Source organism: Xenopus laevis, chromosome 2L, assembly GCF_017654675.1.
Source record: "Xenopus laevis strain J_2021 chromosome 2L, Xenopus_laevis_v10.1, whole genome shotgun sequence".
In the NCBI taxonomy this organism is placed as follows: domain Eukaryota; kingdom Metazoa; phylum Chordata; class Amphibia; order Anura; family Pipidae; genus Xenopus; species Xenopus laevis.
In genome coordinates this window covers 186,308,366-186,331,586 of record NC_054373.1, presented here as the reverse complement: position 1 = coordinate 186,331,586, position 23,221 = coordinate 186,308,366, and the positions used below count along the sequence as shown (strand labels likewise).

The window sequence follows — 23,221 nt, the reverse complement described above, 5'->3', positions numbered from 1 at the left end:
TTTTTGGTCTTCATTGTTTATTTTTTATTTTATATTTGTTGCCTTCTTCTTCTGGCTCTTTCCAGATAATAAATGGGGGTCACTGACCCCATCTAAAAACCAAATGCTCTGTAAGGCTACAAATTTGTTGTTATTGACCCTTTTAATTGCTCGTCTTTCAATTCAGGCCTCCCCTATTTATATTCCAGTCTCTTATTTAAATCAAAGCATGGTTGCTAGGGTAATTCAGACCCTAGCAACCAGACTGCTGAAATTGCAAACTGGAGAGCTGCTGAATAAAAAGCTAAATAACTCAAAAAACACAAATAATAAAAAATGAAAACCAATTGCAAATTGTCTCAGAATAGGTCTCTCTACGTCATACTGAAAGTTATTTTGAAGGTGGCCAACCCCTTTAAAGGTAGAGGAAAAGCTTAATCCAAAAACTCATGTGACCTTGTTCATACAGACCTGAATATCTTTACTACTGTGTGTTGTCTAAATAATGACAATAAAGGCATCTTTTGTCTGTTGATTTTTGTTCTATGTTCCTTCCCCATTCCTATGCATTCTTTCTTACCCACCCACAACTTACTGTTCCTTTCTGCTACTTGTGTCACATTTCCGCCTCTATCATCACTTTCCTGTAACACATTAGACCAATGATCCCCAATTAGAAGCTCAAGAGTAACAAGTTGCTCCCCAACCCCTTGGATGTTGCTTCCAATGGCAGGGTCGGACTGGGGGGCCCGGGGCCCACCGGGACTGCTGGTCCAGGGCCCCCCACCCCCCTACTGCGCCGCTCGAACGCCGCCATGCGCATGCGCGAGCGGCGCTTCTCGGTGCGCAAGTGCCGATGCGCATGTGCAAGCGGTGATGTGATGAGAATCGCCGGAAACTTTTTAAAAATTTTTATACTATTAGAGGGGGTCTGGCCCGGCGGGGGCCCACGAGGGTCGGGGCCCACCGGGTTTTTTCCCGGTGTCCCGCGGGCCAGTCCAACTCTGTCCAATGGCCTCAAAGCAGGTGATTCTTTTTCAATTCCTGACTTGGAGGCAAGTTTTGGTGGTATAAAAACCAGCTTTACAGCCAAACACAGCCTCCTATAGGCTGCCAGTCCACATAGGGGCTACCAAATAGCCAATCACAGCCCTTATTTGGCAGCTCAATGGACTTTTTTTCATGCTTGTATTCGAATCTTTTTACATTTGAATGTGAGTCTGGGTAAAAAAAGTTTGGGGACCCTGCATGGGCATCACTACACCATTTGCTCAGTGCTTTCATGTCACAGTTGGTGCAATGTCTACATGTTTGAAAGCAGAGGAAGGAACAAGAACTGTATAATGAATAAAACTGGATCTCCAGTGCAGGCTGAATGTGTAATCCTTATATTAAGCACACATTGAATGATGCAGACATAACAGTTGGGGTGCACCTTGGGCTCACGTGCAGATTGGTTGCCTTTGATACAAGGGACAGAACATAAGTGTACAAGTGTACCGGACCTAAAGGGGGGCCCAGCAGTGCTGCACTTTTTGAAGCCGTGCCGTCCTTCCGATGTCTCTAACTGCCAAAAAGCTGAACACCCGAAGTCCTGAAGAGGCTAAAAGACCCGAAGTCACGAAAAACAGCCGGAACTGAAGTCCTGAAGCCACGAGTTCAATTCTACTGAACACCAATGAGTGGTTTTTTAAAAAAAAATTTAATCTCCTGGCCACCAATGTTTTATTTTAATATTCTATAGGCCCCTGCCACCAGTGTTTTTTAAAAAAAAATATTCTCCTGGGGCCCCCAATTGTTTTTTATCTTGTAAGGGGGCCTTAGAGCCAATATTTTTTAAAAAAATTATATTCTCTGGGGCTCCAATTTATTTTTAACTTGTAAGGGGGGCTCTGGCACCAATGTTTTTTTTTTTAAAAAAAAAACTTTTATAGGAGGGCCTGGTCACCAATTATTTTTTAACTTGTAGGGGAGCCCTTACCACCAATTTTTAAAGAAAAAAATTATGGGGGCCCTGGCGCCACAGTTTTTTTTTAACTTATAAGGGGAACCTGACCATCAATAACCTTTTATAATGTGTGTGTGGGGGGTTACATTTTTTAGCACTGATGTCTGTGTGATCTTTTAACTATGGTGTGGAGTGGGTGGGATCTGGGGGTGGGGCTTGGGGGCCAGGTTGGCGGGGCCCCAAAAATGTTGTTGTACGGGCCCCGTGATTTCTGATGGCGGCCCTGTTGGATGCATGGAAGCCCTGTATATATGGATATGGCTCTTACTCTACTTTGCACCCATAGCAGCTCTGCATGTTGAAGCCTCTAGATCACCCATTATATGTTGGGTCAAGTTGCATCATCTTTCATGCTCTTCACTACCCAAATTCGTGCACCTCTGGAATCAGGCTGCAGAGATTTACCTGGAGTCATGTTGAGAAGAGTGTATTTTGGGCAAGAAACATGGCTGATTGTGGTGGGTTTCTGCACCACTTATTAACTGAACCCTTTGGGTTGCAATCTTGAAGTGAATGGAATGGTCTCAAGTAAAGTGTCTCACAATGAAACATTAAACTGCACAACCACAAGAACAAAACCATCAATTAAAAGGAAACTGTTCAGAAAGCTGAGGTTTAATGCAGAGTTCATTTAATAATTATGGACAATAATAAGAATAAGTGCAGGAACGCTCCCAGGAGCACGTGGTCAGTGTTGGGGAACATTTATGAGACTTCTGTCGCCACTACATGTTGCACCATCTTAATTAGCCACATTCTACCAGTATCGGTTTGGTCAACTGAAATGTAAATAGTGAGGAGGATTATTTCCATTCACGTCCTACTTGTTGTGCGTGAGGTCTTGCTCTCACCCTTGAATCCGTTTCAAAAAGTGTAGAGAGGAATGTTCCCCCGGGGTTGGGCAGGAATTCTAAACTTACACTGACCAGCAGTCCTCATAAACTCTTCCAGGAATTCCTGAAAACACTGACTGGCGTTGGTTATTATAATTCACATCTGGAGGACCAAACCTCACAATCCTGTTCCCAAAAGAACTGTGAAGAGCCCTAGTAGGTTACACTCCCCTTATAGGTTGACTGAAAGGTTTGTATAACATTCCTCAATATAATTCCCAGCTTGCTGTGTTCAACTGGACCAACTGCATCTTGCTTTGTGCCAACAACTTTCCACTGAGTCCTTATGTACTATAAAATCAGAATTTTTAGTGGAAACAAAACCCTCCAATTTTTTGGGATTTATTATATACCCCGAGGATGGAAAAGGTTAGAACCCGAAAATCCGGCTGCTCAGATCTGCAGAGGTCGTATATAAGTCAAGGGGGAAGTGAATAATGAATAATATACTCCCACCCCCGTATAATATGGACGTCACCTGATCCAAAAGCAAATGCGATGTTTGGCAAAGGCCAATGACTTTTATGTTGACAGTTGGGTTGAGACATTACAGATTTTGCAGCTCAGGGAGACTATGGACGGAGTGTTCTGTGTAACATTCATGTCACTTATTTAGGAAAAGCACAAACACACTTATATTGTATATCTGCACATTGGATATGTCTCATTCTATACCAATCCTGAATCATAAACTTTAAACAATATCATTGGTGGAAGTGCGGCCTGAAAAAAGAGGAACAGTTTCTGAGAATTTGTCCCATGACTTAGGCTGTTCATTAGAATAAGGGATAATATATAATATTATCAGTGAAATGTACTGTCCCATGTCAATGAGTGACAAATGCCAACTATCTACTCCTGCATTGTTTACTTTGAATATCCTTATCATCTACATGAGTGATACTCACAGAACAGAACCCCTCAGTGACTTCTAATATCCTTATCATTTACAGTAGGGGGTACATTATCCCTTATAATACATGAGTGATACTCAGAGTTCCCTGTATAACTCAGCCTGCAGCCTTGTGCCTTTATATGGTCACAGACCCCTCAGTGACTTCTAATATCCTTATCATTTACAGTAGGGGGTACATTATCCTTATAATACATGAGTGATACTCAGAGTTCCCTGTATAACTCAGCCTGCAGCCTTGTGCCTTTATATGGTCACAGAACAACCCCTCAGTGACTTCTAATATCCTTATCATTTACAGTAGGGGTACATTATCCTTATAATACATGAGTGATACTCAGAGTTCCCTGTATAACTCAGCCTGCAGCCTTGTGTCTTTATATGGTCACAGAACAACCCCTCAGTGACTTCTAATATCCTTATCATTTACAGTAGGGGGTACATTATCCCTTATAATACATGAGTGATACTCAGAGTTCCCTGTATAACTCAGCCTGCAGCCTTGTGCCTTTATATGGTCACAGAACAACCCCTCAGTGACTTCTAATATCCTTATCATTTACAGTAGGGGGTACATTATCCCTTATAATACATGAGTGATACTCAGAGTTCCCTGTATAACTCAGCCTACAGCCTTGTGCCTTTATATGGTCACAGAACAACCCTCAGTGACTTCTAATATCCTTATCATTTACAGTAGGGGGTACATTATCCCTTATAATACATGAGTGATACTCAGAGTTCCCTGTATAACTCAGCCTGCAGTCTTGTGCCTTTATATGGTCACAGAACAACCCCTCAGTGACTTCAAATATTCTTATCATTTACAGTAGGGGGTACATTATCCCTTATAATACATGAGTGATACTCAGAGTTCCCTGTATAACTCAGCCTGCAGCCTTGTGTCTTTATATGGTCACAGAACAACCCCTCAGTGACTTCTAATATCCTTATCATTTACAGTAGGGGGTACATTATCCCTTATAATACATGAGTGATACTCAGAGTTCCCTGTATAACTCAGCCTGCAGCCTTGTGTCTTTATATGGTCACAGAACAACCCCTCAGTGACTTCTAATATCCTTATCATTTACAGTAGGGGGTACATTATCCCTTATAATACATGAGTGATACTCAGAGTTCCCTGTATAACTCAGCCTGCAGCCTTGTGCCTTTATATGGTCACAGAACAACCCCTCAGTGACTTCTAATATCCTTATCATTTACAGTAGGGGGTACATTATCCCTAAAAATTACTGAATAGATATATATAGTCCGACTAATGGCCTATTACTATCAAGGACCTATAGCAACATCTAGGTAAGGTGACATGCGAGAGAGTGTTCATCTAAAAACATTGACACAGTTTACACAGTTGGGGAGAGGCTTAGGCTCCCTAAATTTGAATAATCCTCCGTCTATGGATAACACATGCCCATTGTGAACGAAGGAAGAGACCTGGGAAGCCAAAAAAGAAGAATGGACAATAATATGTTGTATTTTGTTCTTTACGTATGTCTGTATCCAATTCTTTATTCTGAACATCGTGCAGGGCTGAAATATTTCTGACCCCACCTGACATAACAAACAGGAAAATGTATTATTATATCGGTTGTCTAACTGACGAAAAATCACCCCCAGGACACGAGATACTGGATATGACAAAGATCGGCTTTAAAAAGTGTAAGACAATTGCATTAAAGTGAACAGGTTATCACAGCATTTTATAGACCTGTAAAAATATTTCTGTGGGTTGGTAATTAAGTCAATGACTGATCCTCCTGATCCTCCACTCGCCGCTCTGCAGATAAGGGGACGTAATCACTAAAAATAAAGTTTATATTTGTGCCACAAAACAAGGAGCAAAGTTTACTTAAGTAGGTTTTATTATGGAAAAAACTGCATTTACTTAAAGGAGTGGTTCACCTTAAAGTTAGCTGTTTGTATGTTATAGAATGGCCAATTCTAAGCAACGTTTCAATTGCTCGTCATGTTTTAATATTTATAGTTTTTGAATTATTTTTCTTCTTCTTCTTCTTTTTAGCTTTCAAATGGGGGGTCACTGACCCCATCTAAAAAAACAAATGCTCTGTAAGGCTACAAATGTATTGTTATTGCTACTTTTTATTACTCATCTTTCTTTTCAGGCCTCTCCTATTCGTTTTCCAGTCTCTTATTCAAATCAATGTATGGTTGCTAGGGGAATTTGGATCCTAGCAACCAGGTTGCTGAAACTGCAAACTGGAGAGCTGCTGAATAAAAAGCTAAATACTGTAACTCGAAAACCACAAATAATAAAAAATGAAAACCAATTGCAAATTGTCTCAGAATATCAAATAACAGATTATTTAAAGGTGAACAACCGCTTTAAGGGTTCATTTACTACTGTAGAGCAAAGTGTAGATAATGATAGTACAGGCTCAACATTTGAACTGGTCAGCAGGGCGGACTAGACAATTGGGAGCCCCCCGGGTTCAAAAGTTGTGGGGGGGCTCCCTGCATGTGTAAACGCTGGCACGTGGCGGAAAAGGCTAGTGCGGGGGGCCCACATTTTGCTTTTGCAGTGAATCCACTATTTGTGATCGCTTGAATCCAGAAATCCTTTGTGAAAGATTCAACCGAATCTTAATTTGCATAGGGGTGGGAAAAGGAAAAAGTAGGACATTTCTTTTTACTTCCTTGATTTGTGACGAAAAGTCCTGATTTCCCTTCCCGTCCCTAATTTGCATATGCAAATTAGGATTCAGTTCCCCCGACACAAGGATTCGGCCGAATCCTGAACCGAATCCTGGATTTGGTACATCTCTAATAGATATATAAAAACATGTCACACATAGTCCCAACTTTATAGAAGAAATTAAATATGTGTTTGTCTCCTCAATAAAAGCTCAACTAGTTCTAAGCCTGGGACCCCCCAACCATTGCTTTGGACCAGCCCCACAGTTTGGGAACCACTGTTCCCTATATGATCATATTAAAACCTATAAGGAATTCCCCAGTCTGTATAGAAGATTCCTAAGGGTAGGGACACACTGGGCGATTTGGGGAGATTTAGTCGCCTGGCGACTAATCGCCGCGACTTTCCACGACCAATCTTCCCCGAATGCCTCCCCTCGCTCTGCGCCTGGCTAAAATGAAAAATCGCCTGCGCTAATCACACGCGGCGATTCGTTTTCCGAAGTCGCCCGAAGTTTCCTCGTGAGGCAACTTCGGGCGATTTCGGAAAACGAATCGCCGTGTGTGATTAGCGCCGGCGACTTTTCATTTTATCCAGGCGCAGAGTGAGGGGAGGCATTCGGGGAGAAAAGTCGCTGCGATTAGTCGCCAGGCGACTAAATCTCCCCAAATCGCCCAGTGTGTCCCTACCCTTAGGGATCACATAATTGTATGAGCAAGAGAAATAGATGTTTTTTGAACCTTTGAAAGCTTCTTACCGTATTATCATTTCTGTCATTTCTATGGCTTTGCCGACTGGGGGCAATGTTAACATCTTTGAGTCTGAGCAGCGCAGATCATTTAGCGAATGGAACCAGACAGACAGACAGACAATTCCACTATTGACCTGGACAAAGAGCAACGCTCAGTGCAATATCCTCGGTCTCCAGAGTGTAGAAGAATCCCAGGCTGCAGAAGTGAAGTCATTTCCTTGTGCCAAGTGTTTTCTACACTCGCCTCTCACTGGGGGCCCAGGTGTGTGTCCTTCTGCTTATTAGGAAAAGAAACGTCTGGAAAATATTCATGGTTTTGTACAGGTTTTGTGTCTGTTTTGTGGTTTGTTTGTTTTTTTGAACCCGGCAATCTGCAATGTTATCCTTAAGTCTTTCCCAAAATGTGTCAGCTGATTATTGAAAGCAACAAGGCAACTCTATGGGACGCGGTGCCGGATGTGTTGCTGAAATATCCAAGTGTCACAGTCTTTAATTTATAGAAATAGTTCAGCTTTAACTCCCATGAGCCAGAGCAATTTAACATGGTAAGCTTGTAATGCAGTCAGTGGAGTAACTAGATGCTTCTGGGCCCCACAGCAAATTAATTTTAGGGCCCCCAACATTTCCAGAGGTTGTCCTGTTTTACCAATATATATTGACATTTCTCATTAATTAGGGCCTCATAGGCCCCCTATACCTCCTGGGCCCCCCTGCAGCCGCAGGGTCTGCTTCCTCTATAGTTACGCCCCTGAATGCAGTCCAGATACGCTTGGTAGAATGGCAACTAAGGGCTGAAGTTAGAGGGAGGAGTTAAATTATGAGGGGAGACTGACAAGGTTGGGGTTGTTTTCTCTGGAAAAAAGGCGCTTGTGAGGGGACATGATTAGACTTTACAAGTACATTAGAGGACATTATAGACAAATAGCAGGGGACCTTTTTACCCATAAAGAGAATCACGTACCAGAGGCCTCCCCTTCAGACTAGAGGAAAAGAAGTTTCATTTAAAGGAACAGAGTAGGGGGTTCATCACAGTGAGGACAGTGAGGTTGGGGAATGCACTGCCGGGTGAGCTTGAGCTGAGAGTTTGAGCTTGTCAATAGCAGCAATGATCCAGGACTTCAAACTTGTCACAGGGGGTCACCATCTTGGAAAGTGTCTGTGACACTCACATGCTCAGTGGGCTCTGATTGGCTGTTGAGAAGCTAAGCTTAGGGCTCGTCACTAATTATCCAGCAGAAAATGAGCTTCCCTGGCTGTAATATAAGCTGATGCTACAGGTTTGCTGATTATTCAATTCTGATGCTAATTGCACTGGTTTCTGTGCTGCCATGTAGTAATTATGTGTATTAATTACTAATCAGCCTTATATTGTGACATTTCTATTCTATGTGTACTGTATATTGTGAGTGGCTCCCTAAGCTCAGTAAGTGACAGCAGCACAGAGCATGTGAATCAGTGAATCAGCAGAAAAGAAGATGGGGAGCTACTGGGGCATCTTTGGAGACACAGATCTTTACTGCTAAAGGGTTGTGGTTGCCTTGGGCTGGTACAGAAGCACAAAACATCATGTACAACATTTCTACCTACTTCTTTAGTTAGGCTTTGGTTCTCGTTTAAGGCTAGTGCCAGACCGAGGACAAGAATCAGCCTCTTCACTCAGCTCTGGCCTCTGTTGTGTCTGCGAGTGTATAGTGTCGGGTGCAGACACACAGAGTAGATTTTAGAGCTGAAAGGCACAAGAATGCCACGGGGCCAATCTCTACACCCTGCCCTTGTCCTTACATAAACCTTTATCTCCAATCCACCGAAAAACATCTCCAATCCACCCCATGGTGAAGACGCATTGATAGTCATAAGATCTGCTATGGGGCAGACATTGGTGCAAATATTCCAAACTTCCACCCCAGATTCACATGGGATGTACAATGCTTGGCAGCACTGCTGTAACGTGGTGGATCAGAGTAGGTCGGTGTGAAATATCTGCTCTAAAGCAACTTTCATTTAAAGGAACAGAGTAGGGGGTTCATCACAGTGAGGACAGTGAGGTTGGGGAATGCACTGCCGGGTGATGATTCAGTTAATGACTATAAGAGGGACTTGGATGATTTCTTGGACAGACATAATACAAAGGCTATTGTGATACTAAACTCTATAGTTAGTATAGATATGGGTATATATCATTTATGTGACAGTAGGGAGGGGTGTGTGTATGGGGCTGGGTTTTCATTTGGAGGGGTTGAACTTGATGGACTTTGTCTTTTTTACACCCGATTTAACTATGTAACTATGTAACTATGAATCCAGTGGCAAAGTTGAGATTTTAGATAAACAGCTGGTGGCTGGTACATGAGGTGCATGAGTCCCCCCTCATCTGTGTGACCCCTCCCACGCATAATGTATAAAGGGGGGGTGCTTTCATGGGGGTCCCTGGTCAGAAATGGGTCACTGGCTGTGTAGACAGAATAAGGGAGTGGGACAAGATCACCGGTCCTCACCAAACAAATTCTGACTCCCCCATGACCACAAGGTCTGCTCCTCTAGTTCTAGTTCCACAAATGAGTGGATGCCCAACATTGGTGAATATGTTGCCATTTTACAAGATTTTCATTCTCTTTGTTGGAATCACTTCATGCACCACCTGGTGAAGAATCAAATAAATCATATTTATATCACATCAAAGCCAGAACTAGAGACTAGAGCCTTCTCTCACCTAATGCTAGTTTTGCTATCCAAGCAAAATGCCTCCATACTGCCCAACTACCTGCTCACGTACAGCAGCTCAACTCATCCTATTGGATCACATTGATCCTAAAAGATCCTTCTCCAAAGCCATAGCAAAAGCCCCAGCCCTGTTTATTGAGCTCATGTTTTAATAAGGGGTATACTTTCCCTTTAATGGTGTTTATTTTATAATATGCTCTATAAGAACCAAGCCTCTGCCTTGTACCTCACTGGGACCAATTCCATAGGATCCCTTATCCAAGTGAGATCAGCATTTATGTTTTTATTTGCACAATGAGCCCAAGATGTTTATCATGATGATCTTGAACTTCAATAATTCATTGCTATTCTGGGAATTTATGTTCTTGCCCCCAACCCCTGGAATGGTTTTCCCTGTGGACAGACTAAAGGGATAAGCCAGGGTGAGGGGGGGATTCCTATTGATTCCTACTGTTTGTACTACAATCTCCGAACACTTTGAATGTACAGTAGTTTGTAACGTCCCAGAAAATAACGGCAGCAAGTGAAGCAACAGGACGTTTCCTGCAGGGAGGTCTCTCCCTTTGCTCCCTGATTTACCCCCCATACTGACATCATTCTGAAGAGGGGCCAAGAAAGGAGGCAAAATGTCAGCGGCTGCCGTGTGATAATTAATAAATGCCAAACCCCACCCTCCATCTAGATCAGCACATTCAGTAACCCGCTCCCCTCGCTGCCAAATATCTGCCACTTCTCTGCAAACTCATCACCGACGGGACGTCTCTGCTGTTCCATTTGTATAACACCCACATACAATTCTATCAATATATGTATGTGGGGTACAAAGATCAAGGGGAGTGTTATGATGAAGGGTCAAATATCGAGGGTTAATTAACCCTCGATATTTGACTGGGAATTAAAATCCTTCGACTTCGAATATCAAAGTCGAAGGATTTTAGCGCAAATAGTGCGATCGAACGATCGAAGGATTATTCCTTCAATCGAACGATAAAATCCTTCGAATCGAACGATTCGAAGGATTTTAATCCAACGATCGAAGGAATATCCTTCGATCAAAAAAACTTAGGCAAGCCTATGGGGACCTTCCCCATAGGCTAACATTGACTTCGGTAGCTTTTAGATAGCGAACTAGGGGGTCGAAGTTTTTTCTTAAAGAGACAGTACTTCGGCTATCGAATGGTCGAGTAGTCGAACGATTTTTAGTTCAAATAGTTCGATTCGAAGTCGTAGTCGAAGTAGCCCATTCGATGGTCGAAGTAGCCCAAAAAACACTTCAAAATTCGGAGTTTTTTTACTTCGAATCCTTCACTCGATAGTTAGTGAATTGGCCCCAAAGTTTCCTCATGAGGCAACTTCGGGCGACTTCGGAAAACAAAGCGCACCGAGTGCCATCCCGCCGATGATTTACATTCTAGCCGGTGGGAAGGCAGGGGAGGCAGTTCGGGGAGATTAGTTTCCCCGAAGAAGAGATTTATCGTCGGGTGACTAATCTCCCCGAATCTGAGCGAGTGTCTGGTCTGGTGAGAGACTGGTTCTGGTTGAATGGGGGGACAGGGGGTCATTTATAAAGTTTGCGCATCGCATATTGATTTGCAAATGGTTGTACTACGCTGAAAGCTGACACACTGCACTGCTCTGCCCGTCTTTGTGAATTCTCATTGTGAATAAATGTTCTCAAATGGCTCGCGAATGAGACAGGCGTGTTTGCGTGAGTGCACCCACTGCACAAGGTTGTTGTGTATGAAAATAGCGTTGACGCCAGCTTCAATTCGCAATTTGTGAAACTGTTTAGCGAATATTTTCTCCGCCACCAAAGTTGTGGCGCAATTCAAACGTCATTTGCCCTATTTGACATATTTAAAAAAGCGCTTATAGACATTCGCATTATGAAAAATCACAATTCTGTTTGCACACTCTTATTCAGCTTTATAAAAATAACAATGCGCAGGGCAAATATATTCACTGTACAAACTAATCTGCCCTGCGCAACGTTTATAAATGAGAGTTACAGCTGTAAGTCCAATAGACGCACTCTTAGATTGTTCTTTTCCATCTGCCCACACTCCATGGATCGGAAGACTGTTAGCTCCAGGGACGAGCAGAGTGATAGCTATGCAGACAGAAGGCCTCGATTGTGCACACGAGTTGTGTGTCTCTTCCTGGTGATCAGCCTGTTCACTAGCATTGCTCATTCATTGGAATTCCCTGCCCACCTCCCACCCTCTGTCTTTAGGTATTCACTGAGTAGTGAGGAGGAGGAGGAGGAGGAGGAGGAGAGCGAGTCTGGGCTGCTCCCACAGATCATGCTGCTTTACTCGGCTCTAGACTTTGGATCCAACGCTGAGACTCAGTCCCATTGACAGAGAAGCCACTGCTGGGACATGTCATCTGCCACAGACTGAATGCTTGGTACCCAAACCCACTGAGGAGGGCACTGCCCAGGACTGCCCAGGATTAACTTCTCCTGCAGAGTAAGTGCTGCACTTTCCCCTCACCTCACTACTTATTTGTCTCCATTGCCACCTCTCAGATTTATTATTGGCAGGGGGCACAGATATAGTTTTTGTTCCTTAGTGTGATCTGAAAGTCAATAATTTCTTTGGGCACAACCACTCAATGCTGGCATTTGAGGGGCACTGCCATACTTTTTTCCGTTAGCTGTGAGCTAATTAATAGTAAATGATATATACTGTACTGCTCGATCTGATCTGTTCTTGGTACTATGGGGACACTGCTGAGATTTAGTAGTTCCCTTTGGCTCTCAGAGGCTGGGCTGTTTGCCCTCAGTGGGTTTGTGCCAGTCTGTGCTGATATGTGAGCCCATTCTCATGCCCTGTGTATATAACAACACAACTCATGTTACACAGCGACAGGGATTATCTTGCTGGGCTACATACTTATCCAGCATCAGGTTGCAGGGGTAATAATAACAGCTCTTCATTGGTTGAGTGTGAATTGATGATTATACAACACACTCAGTTAATAAGGCTTCCTGTTCCTAAAAGCTTACAATCTAAAACAGGAGATAAAAACACAAGTAGGGACTTGGCCAAATTCACAAATGCCAAACTCTCATGGGCTCCCACTTTAACAGACCAGCCATTGCTCAATGCCTAAAGATCAGTTCTGACTTCCTACCTTACCCTTTAGGATTAATCACAGGGGCATTAGACAGGCTTTCAAGAAGATAAATGAAGGGTTGGTATTATATATAGAACTGGCACTGTATGTGTTCTGGGGTTTTGTACATTGAATTGGCCCTGTATTTATCCTGCTATGCATTCTAGGGTATTATACATGGAATTGGCACTGTATTTATCTGCTGTGTGTTCTGGGGTATTATACATGGAATTGGCACTGTATTTATCTGCTGTGTGTTCTGGGGTATTATACATGGAATTGGCACTGTATTTATCTGCTGTGTGTTCTGGGGTATTATACATGGAATTGGCACTGTATTTATCTGCTGTGTGTTCTGGGGTATTATACATGGAATTGGCACTGTATTTATCTGCTGTGTGTTCTGGGGTATTATACATGGAATTGGCCCTGTATTTATCTGCTGTGTGTTCTGGGGTATTATACATGGAATTGGCACTGTATTTATCCTGCTGTGTGTTCTGGGGTATTATACATGGAATTGGCACTGTATTTATCTGCTGTGTGTTCTGGGGGTATTATACATGGAATTGGCCCTGTATTTATCTGCTGTGTGTTCTGGGGTATTATACATGGAATTGGCACTGTATTTATCCTGCTGTGTGTTCTGGGGTATTATACATAGAATTGGCCCTGTATTTATCTGCTGTGTGTTCTGGGGTATTATACATGGAATTGGCCCTGTATTTATCTGCTGTGTGTTCTGGGGTATTATACATGGAATTGGCACTGTATTTATCTGCTGTGTGTTCTGGGGTATTATACATAGAATTGGCCCTGTATTTATCTGCTGTGTGTTCTGGGGTATTATACATGGAATTGGCACTGTATTTATCTGCTGTGTGTTCTGGGGTATTATACATGGAATTGGCCCTGTATTTATCTGCTGTGTGTTCTGGGGTATTATACATGGAATTGGCCCTGTATTTATCCTGCTGTGTGTTCTGGGGTATTATACATGGAATTGGCACTGTATTTATCTGCTGTGTGTTCTGGGGTATTATACATGGAATTGGCACTGTATTTATCTGCTGTGTGTTCTGGGGTATTATACATGGAATAGAGGTTTATAGTTCAGCACCAGCCGGAGGACACAGTATCCCAGATAGAATGTCACAGTTAATCTCTGTATTTGTGAGTGCTATACTTGATGTCCGTGTTGCTGTGCACTTACTTCCTAATGTGTTTTGTTTCTAGCGCATATTTATTTATTAAAATTCTTTTATGGGTTTTATGAGTTCTTGAGATCTTGGCACATTTTTATATTTAATAGAAAATGTTGGGTCTGTCCGATGCTCTACTCAATAGACCAGGTGTAGGTCTCTCCACTTAGGGAATCTCTGCCATCCTGATATTCCAGAAACATTTTAGAGAAGCTCCCTTGTCCCTGTTCTGCCTCAGGCAAATCAACCAGCAAACCTGCCGTGTCAGCTCTATGGGGCAGGCAAATAACTGCAAAGCTGCATATTCATAAGTTAAAGGGGATTTATCTGCACGATGTCATGTAACAGAAGCCAGGTCATACCATGTCCATTTTACAAAATTTGGCAAGTTAGGGAAAGTTTGAAAACATTTCTGTGGTTTTTAGGGTTACGTTTTATGTGTTATCACAGTTTTACTACTGAAAGTGAATTGCCCTTTAAGCTGCAAGTCACAGTTTCCCCAAGAGACTTGCTTATCTTAAATTGTTGCAATTGTTTCTTTGCTTATCTTAAATTGTTACAAATGTATCTAAGTGCACCTGTCACGTATTCTGGGCTCTCTGCCAAAAGCCAATTAAGTTTCCCAAACGTTGTATCTTTTTCTGGCTGTTCAGTGCAGGAGATCATAGAGAAAGTCGGGACATTTCAGTAACAATCTTAGACTATGGGCTGAACTGTCAAAATCGGGAGGTATGACCAGGTGATTAACAGACCTGGAGGAGAACTGACTTTGGATATATTGTTTCAAGAGTCAGAACCAGAGAACAGAAAGGGACAGAGAGAGACATTGCTATCAGTATAAATCATATTTCCACATAACAATAAACCCAGTGAAAATGAGGAATGACCGTACATTGAAATTGATATTTTTCTTTTACTATGCAAAAAAAAACAAGTTTTTTGGGCAGAGTTTCTGTTTAATGAATTGAAGGTTGGGCAGATCTTTTTTAATTTGTATTCACTTTCCTTTGTTTTGGATACAAATGTAGATGGAGTGCTACATCCTGGGAATTGTAATGTTAATTAAAGTGTATAGAGATGCTCAGGGTTGGGTCTGTACTGTCCCCCAAACAATATCGCTTTTTGGCTATTTACATTGCTGGGAAGCTCTAACTGTCCTGCTCAGAAATGCTTCACTTAGCATATTCCCTTCAGGTGTGTTTCATAAGTCAGAACCTGCAGTGCGGTCCAGCCATAGCAATTACATTTACAAACAGTTTTCAAACAAATTGAAAATGTGTGATCAGTGTATATTGGGAAGTTGCTTAGAATTCCATATTTATTTCATTTGGCAAATAAACTGGAGTTTCCCTTTACTAATTAAAGCTGCATGTGTAGCTCTATAGACTCACTGAGAAATGATTGCACCTGTCAGTGGCCTCCCCCTCCGTGGAATGTTTTGTTGCACAGAAAGTCTGAATATGTCCCTTTAGTTTATTTAACCCTTAAAGGGGGTATTCATCTTTAAATTAACTCTTAGTATGATGTAGAGGGTGATATTCTGAGACAATGTGCATTGGTTTTTCTTTTTGATTATTTGTGGTTTTTGAGTTATGTAGCTTTTTATTCAGCAGCTCTACAGTTTGCAATTACAACAATGTGGTCCAAATTCCCCTAGCAACCATGCACTGATTTGAATGAGAGACTGGAATATGAATAGGAGAGGCCTGAATAGAAAGATGAGGAATAAAAAGTAGCAATAACAATACATTTGTAGCCTTACAGAGCACTTGTTATTTGGATGGGGTCAGTGACCCCCGTTTGAAAGCTGCAATGGGTCAAGTGAAAAAGGCACATCAAAAGTATAAAAAAAGAAAACATGAAGATCAATTGAAAAGTTGCTTAGAATTAGCCATTTTATAACATACTAAAAGTGAAGTTAATGGTGAACCACCAATGTAAATATCTCCTGGGCTTTCCTGTGAATAGTTTGCAGTTGTGGCTCTCAAACCCTACACAACAAACACAAATACCCTGAGGCCTCTGTCTATTACTCTCACATCTTTGCAGCCAACAAGACCACATAACTGGCTACTCTTACTCTTACAACTAATATTTGACGCCCAAATTGCTAAATGTTTTAGGGCTTTAGGAATTTTTTGGATTATCGGTCTAAACCCAGAGCAGACAGGGTTGGACTGACCCTTGTCCCCAGCCCCCGCCGAGCCAAGATCACGATATCCTCGAGTTGTAAAAGTCATTGACTTATACAGGACCTCGACAGGTCTGAGAGGGCAGATTTTTGGATTTGGACTTTTTGCAGCTTCGGGGTAAAACAAATCTTGAACCATTTGAGTTTTTTCCTCTAAAAATTTGAGTTTTTGCCCAAAAAACCTTGACCAGAAAAAAAAATCGACTTTAGTAAATAATCCCCTAAGTGTAATTAAGTAAAAATCATATCAACATGAAATAAACCCAATAGGCTGGTTTTGCTTCCAATAAGGATTAATTATATCTTAGTTGGGATCAAGTACAAGTTACTGTTTTATTATTACACAGAAAAAGGAAATAATTTTTCAAAATATGAATTATGACCTTCCCATAATTCAGAACTTTCTGGATTATGGGTTTCTAATGGATCACATACCTGTATATTATTATGTTGAATGAGTAGGACTTGCACTGAAGACGTGTGTGTTTTTTCCCTGAAATTGGTTATTTCTTGTGTCAATCAGTGAAAGTGAATGTACTTTTATTTCCCAGCAGTCTGGCTAATGGCTGCAAGTTCTTCAGGTTCTGGACGGGTGATTGTTATGCATTGTACCAACAAAGTGCACAGTAATAGCCTGAAACACAGATGCAAATAAAATGTTGTGTTTAAATACACTGCCGGCAATTTAATACAAATGCAAAAATAAGTCCCGTCCCCCCCGGGCAGTGGAAGAATCGGAGCCACACCTTATAGTTTCTTATAGTTAAATCAAGTTGAAAAAAGACAAAGTCCATCAAGTCCAACCCCTCCAAATGAAAACCCAGCCCCATACACACACCCCTCCCTACTGTCACATAAATGATATATACCCATATCTATACTAACTATAGAGTTTAGTATCACAATAGCCTTTGTATTATGTCTGTCCAAGAAATCATCCAAGTCCCTCTTATAGTCATTAACTGAATCATCACCCGGCAGTGCATTCCCCAACCTCACTGTCCTCACTGTGATGAACCCCCTACTCTGTTCCTTTAAATGAAAGTTGCTTTAGAGCAGATATTTCACACCGACCTACTCTGATCCACCACGTTACAGCAGTGCTGCCAAGCATTGTACATCCCATGTGAATCTGGGGTGGAAGTTTGGAATATTTGCACCAATGTCTGCCCCATAGCAGATCTTATGACTATCAATGCGTCTTCACCATGGGGTGGATTGGAGATGTTTTTCGGTGGATTGGAGATAAAGGTTTATGTAAGGACAAGGGCAGGGTGTAGAGATTGGCCCCGTGGCATTCTTGTGCCTTTCAGCTCTAAAATCTACTCTGTGTGTCTGCACCCGACACTATACACTCGCAGACACAACAGAGGCCAGAGCTGAGTGAAGAGGCTGATTCTTGTCCTCGGTCTGGCACTAGCCTTAAATGAGAACCAAAGCCTAACTAAAGAAGTAGGTAGAAATGTTGTACATGATGTTTTGTGCTTCTGTACCAGCCCAAGGCAACCACAGCCCTTTAGCAGTAAAGATCTGTGTCTCCAAAGATGCCCCAGTAGCTCCCCATCTTCTTTTCTGCTGATTCACTGATTCACATGCTCTGTGCTGCTGTCACTTACTGAGCTTAGGGAGCCACTCACAATATACAGTACACATAGAATAGAAATGTCACAATATAAGGCTGATTAGTAATTAATACACATAATTACTACATGGCAGCACAGAAACCAGTGCAATTAGCATCAGAATTGAATAATCAGCAAACCTGTAGCATCAGCTTATATTACAGCCAGGGAAGCTCATTTTCTGCTGGATAATTAGTGACGAGCCCTAAGCTTAGCTTCTCAACAGCCAATCAGAGCCCACTGAGCATGTGAGTGTCACAGACACTTTCCAAGATGGTGACCCCCTGTGACAAGTTTGAAGTCCTGGATCATTGCTGCTATTGACAAGCTCAAACTTTAGCCTCCTGCAATAAGTTCACTATATAAAATAGGACATTTTTAGCCACATTCATTTTTAGGGTTTAGTTCTCCTTTAAAGGGGTTGTTCACCTTTACATTAACTGTAAGTATGATGTAGTGAGTGACATTCTGAGACAATCTGCAATGGGTTTTCTTTTTTTATTATTTGTGGTTTTTGAGTTATTTAGTTATTTATTCAGCAGCTCCCCAGTTTGCAATTTCAGCAGTCTGGTTACTAGGGCCCAAATTCCCCTAGCAACCATGCATTTGAATAAGAGACTGGAATATGAATAGGAGAGGCCTGAATAAATAGAAGCAATAACTTGAAGCATTTGTTTTTAGATGGGGTCAATGACCCCCATTTGAAACCTGGAAAGAGTCAGAAGAAGAAGGCAAATAATTCAAAAACGATATAAAAAAAAAAGAAAACAATGAAGGTCAATTGAAAAGTTGCTTAGAATTAGTCATTCTATAACATACTAAAAGTTAACTTAAAAGTGAACCACCCCTTTAAGCCACGATTAATATCAAGACCTTGAAAAGGAGAAGCCTGATTCTAACATCACTACTGCTAATAAAAATCAATTAATAACTTTTATTGATAATAAGTTGAATTAAAAAAAACACTTTTGGATGATGGCATTTGAAACAAGATAACATTAAGGTGTTGGGTCTCACAAATGGAGAGATGCTCGTTTAATTCATCGTTTAAAAAAAAAATCCCTGCAATATTTAATTTCTGTTATTAATAGGTCACGTGACCCAGTTTTTGCTGCTTCTCTTTTATCCCTCTCTCTCTCTCTCTCTCTCTCTCTCTCTCTCTCTCTCTCTCTCTCTCTCTCTGGAAAAGCCTTTTATGGGGAAGAGCAACTGTACAGTTATGTGAATAAATCATTCTCTGTTTACCAGGAAACTAATATTCCTTCTATAAAAGAAAGCTCTTTGTCCGGGTCTATAATGGGCAAATAAATGGGCTGATAAATAATCTACCTGCAGTCCCATGTGATTAGGCAGTTTATTTATTAAGTGCCAGAGTGGAGCTGCCTCAGTAACAGATACTGGGCTTGTAGGGTTCCATTACATTCTGTTCTGCCGGAGACGGATCTGGTCTTTAGAAATGATCACATCCCTTTATACTCTGATCATTCTCTCTCACACGGACACAGGGGCCCAACCCAAATTAAAGGATAATTAAACCTTAAAAATAAGTGAATAAACATTTGATGAGGGAGCTATTCTAAGCACTTTTGTAATTTACATTCATTATTTATTTTGTTTTGATTCCAAGATATTAAGGGATACCTGTGCTGCTAATATGAATGAATTTTGTTACAACAGCGCCACCTGCTGGTCAGTTTCCCACCAGTCTGACCAGCAAGTAGTCAAGGAAGTTGTCAGGAGAAAGAAAGAGGCTGATGTTCTTCTGCTTAGGAAAGATGTGAGAAAGGTTTCTAATTTTATTCCTAAGCAGAAGAACATCAGCCTCTTTCTTTCTCCTGACAACTTCCTTGACTACTTGCTGGTCAGACTGGTGGGAAACTGACCAGCAGGTGGCGCTGTTGTAACAAAATTCATTCATATTAACAGTACATGTATCCCTTAATATCTTGGAATAAAAACAAAATAAATAATGAATGTAAATGACAAAAGTGCTTAGAATAACCCCCCTCATCAATTTTACATTCACTTATTTTTAAAGTTTAGTTATCCTTTAAAGGACAGGTTCACCCTTACAAAACATATCATATTAAAATGGGTGGTTCCCCTTTAAGTTAACTTTTAGTCTGTTATAGGATGGCTAATTCTCAGCAACTTTACAATTGGTCTTCATTTTTATATAGTTTTTGAATTATTTGCCTTTTTCTTCTGACTCTTTCCAGCTTTCAAATGGAGGTCACTGACCCCATCTAACAAATGCTCTGTAAGGCTACTTTTAGTTACTCATCTTTTTATTCAGGCCTCGCCTATTCATATTCCAGTCACTTATTCAAATCAGTGCATGGTTGCTAGGGGAATTTGGACCCTAGTAACCAGATTTCTAAAATTGCAAACTGGAGAGCTGCTGAATAAAAAGCCAAATAACTCAAAAACCACAAATGATAAAAAATGAAAACCAATTACAAATTGTCTCAGAATATCACTTTCTACATCATATGAAAAGTTAACTCAAAGGTGAACAACTCCTTTCAGGGGGCATGCTCAATTTGATACATTCGTTGATATAAAACCCCAAAGGGGCTGAAGCGACTGCAGAGAAATGTATCGACTAATGTATCAAATTGTAACTGTTTAGAAAATTGGTGGCACTGACTTATTGAGCTCCTCCTAATACACAGCAGAGGGGACAATGGAAACCAATATTTTTTTAATGATTAAAAGAATCATATTAAACACAACTGCCCCAATTTCTATAAGAACCAAAGCTTTCCTGTGCTGTTTCTTGATCTTACTACAATTTTATGTCTATTAAAGGGGCTGTTCGTCTGTAGAGAGTGATATTCTGAGACAATATGCAATTGGTTTTCATGTTTTATTATTTGTGACTTATTTAGTATTTAGTTGCTAGTATGGCAATTTGTTTGCTAAGGTCCAAATTCCCCTAGCAACCATGCATTGATATGAATAAGAGACTGGAATATGAATAGGAGAGGCCTGAATAGAAAGATGAAAGATTTCAGCAGCTATGTGGTTGCTAAGGCCCAAATTCCCCTAGCAACCATGCACTGATTTGAATAAGAGACTGGAATATGAATAGGAGAAGCCTGAATAGAAAGATGAGGAATAAAAAGTAACAATAACAATGCCATGACACCTTGTCACGAGAAGACGTGGACATAGGGCAGGACTCACACAACCCAATTCCTGTGTTTGAGGATGATGCCAGGGTTGGGCACTGCTACTGTATTGTTGGTTACTGGAGCATGTGGGTACAGCTGTGATGGTTTACACCCAGGTGGTCTCTGTTATCCTCCATGTATGTAAAAAGACTAAAACATTGGAATTCTTAACAGCCACCTTTTTATGCCAGAAAGGGAACAGCCCCTGTTGTAAATGCAGAACAGGGTTTGATTCCTTCTGCCAACCACAAAGGCAGCTTCCACAAGGGCCAATAACATGATAGGCCAGACAGGCCATTATAGGGACCAATCCGAACAGGGATTATAATGGTGCCAATCACACCTAACACTGTTTGGCCAATGGGGTGCCATTTGGGGAGCATGCCCAGTTTAGTGTGAATGTAGGATCCAGACAATACACAGCTCTTGGGCCATCTACGTGTATGGTGTTACAGAGATGTGTATTGGTTTGTTTGCCCTGTTTGCGCGTCTAGGTATAAAACATCAAAACCCACATAGGGAACAGAGCAAAGGTTATCGTACACATACCAGTTGTTAAAGCAGTTAGGAGCAACTAAGCAATAAGTTGACATTTTTACCTTCAGATTAAAAGTTTGTGTTATCACAAACAATATATTATATATATGTAGCCTTGGAGCATTTGTTTTTTAGATGGGGTCAGCGACCCCCATTTTAAAGTTAGAAGAGAAGAAGGAAAATCATTCAAAAACTATAAAATTGAAGGAAAAAGGAAGGGACAGTGAAAAGTTGCTTAGAATGTGCCATTCTATAATATACTAAAAGTTAACTCAAAGGTGGACCACCCAATTAAATCCATGTCTCCTTCTATACAAGTATGTGCTTCTCCAATTGTTTTATTATCCTACCCCCTCTAATACAAAACTCTGCTTCTTTCTTATAGAGATGAGTCTATGACAAATTTCCATTTACAGGTAGACATTAGCAAATCTAAACAAGTGGGTGGGACTAGATATGGCTAAACAATGGTAGGGTGTGACTTGAAGCCCCATGATAAAAAGCCATGTTTGTGGTTGGCTTTATTTGCTATATTGGATTATTCTTGCAAGGAAGGAGCTCAGATAAAGACCACTGATTGAATCCCAGTGCCAACCTTTGATTTCCCAGCATGCTCTGAGGGCCTAAAGTTCCCTTCAATGGAGGTTGAACCCCATGGGAGAAGACGTGTGCCAGCTGCACTCTGTTATAATTAAAGGTACAGTAAATCTAGGGAATTTAATATTGTACATTTTTCAGTCAATTGCTGGGGTGCATTGAACCCTTTATGACCAGGGGTTGTTATCTGAATTATGAGAGTCACAAACTGACTTATGCATGTGTTTCTATTATAATAGGGTTATAATAGGGGCATTTCCCCTTTAAATTAACTGTTAGTATTATGTAGGGAGCAATAGTCTGAGACAATTTGTAATTGTTTTTTATTTTTTATCATTTGTGTTATTTAGCTTTTTATACAGCAGCTCTCCAGTTTGAAATTTTAGCAATCCGGTTGCTAGGGTCCAAATTACCCTAGCAACCATGCATTGCTTTGAATTACAGACTGGAGTAACAGTAGAGGACCTGAATATAAAGTAGCAATAGCAATGAACTTGTAGCTTTACGGGGCATTTGTTTTTTTAAGATGGGGCCAGTGACCCCCATCTGAAAGCTGAAAACAGAAAAAGAAGTCAATTAAATTTGAATATTCGAAAACTCGAATATTTAGTATCACCCAAGGTATGAAAGTCTGAATTCAAAAATGCGGCATCTCAGACTTGCTGAGGATTTAGTCAATGGAAGAGGTCCCTATCCTATTTGGAGGTGTCTGTCGTCTGCGCTGAAATTAGCCCAAAAATCTGACTATTTTGGACTTTTCAGACAAAGGGCTTTTCGAGAAAAAGCCAGAAGAAATCAAGCAATTAGGAAAAAACTCTGGTCCATTTAAATCGT

General features: G+C 41.1%; 1 protein-coding gene across 4 annotated transcripts in view; it reads left to right on the top strand.

The window, feature by feature from the left end:
• Window positions 1–12,199: 12,199 nt before the first annotated feature.
• Window positions 12,200–23,221, top strand: part of p2ry2.L (purinergic receptor P2Y, G-protein coupled, 2 L homeolog) — a 30,166-nt gene continuing 19,144 nt past the window's right edge. Inside the window, exons 1-2 of one of the 4 annotated variants that reach the window (XR_005965551.1) lie at window positions 12,200–12,413; window positions 22,342–22,487. The gene's annotated coding sequence lies outside the window, so the exon portion shown is untranslated. The remainder of the gene's footprint in view (window positions 12,414–22,341; window positions 22,488–23,221) is intronic. The other 3 variants (XM_018247871.2, XM_041582837.1, XM_018247874.2) reach the window with 3 other exon arrangements.